Genomic DNA, 898 nt, shown 5'->3' with positions numbered 1-898 from the left:
GATAATCTTCAGTAAAATCTTGCTTGCATGTGAAATCAGTGAGATTGTTCTGTAGTTTCCACATTCTGTTGGGTCACCTTCCTTTGGGATAGGAACAAATATCGATCTCTTCCAGTCAGTTGTCCAAGTGGTCATTCTCCAGATTTCTTGGCACAACTTGGTGAACATGTCTAGGGCAGCATCTGTTAACTGAAATATGTCAATTGGTATAACATCTATTCCTGGAGCCTTATTTTTTGCGATTTCCTTCAAAGCAGCCTCAACTTCTTCTTTCATCACTATAGGCTCTTGCTCATATGTTATTTCATGAAATTCTTCTGTGTCTTCCAATTCCTTTTGATACAGTGACTCAGTATATTCCTCCCATCTTCTTTTAATACTTCCTGGAACATTTAACATTCTACCGAAAACATCTTTGATTATAGCAACTCGAGGTTTGAATTTGTTCATCAGTTCCTTGAGCTTGAGATATGCTGAGATAGTTCGGCCCTTTTGATTTTCTGACTCGAACTCACTTCACATTTCATTGTAATATTTTGCTTTGTCATCCCGTGCTGTATTTTCAAATCTTCTATTCAACTCTTTAGTATCTTTAATTCTTCCCTGTGCTTTGGCTTCTCTGCGCTCCAGTGCAATTTTCAAAGTACAACAACATATCCAAATATAAAAACATACTCACATATATAACAATATATCCACATATACAACAACATATCCACATATAACAACATATTCACATATATATCATACACAAATATATAACAAATATCCACATATAACAACATACTCACATATATAACAGCATACCCACAAATATAATAACATATCCACATGTACAACAACATATCGACATTACAGCAAACTCACATATATAACTACATACCCACATATATAACAA

The sequence above is a fragment of the Elephantulus edwardii genome, unplaced genomic scaffold (assembly GCF_000299155.1).
Source record: "Elephantulus edwardii isolate Elephantulus edwardi_28Jun2011 unplaced genomic scaffold, EleEdw1.0 scaffold00069, whole genome shotgun sequence".
Lineage (NCBI taxonomy): Eukaryota > Metazoa > Chordata > Mammalia > Macroscelidea > Macroscelididae > Elephantulus > Elephantulus edwardii.
The sequence above is the reverse complement of the archived record's forward strand: the minus strand, read 5'-3'. Positions refer to the sequence as shown.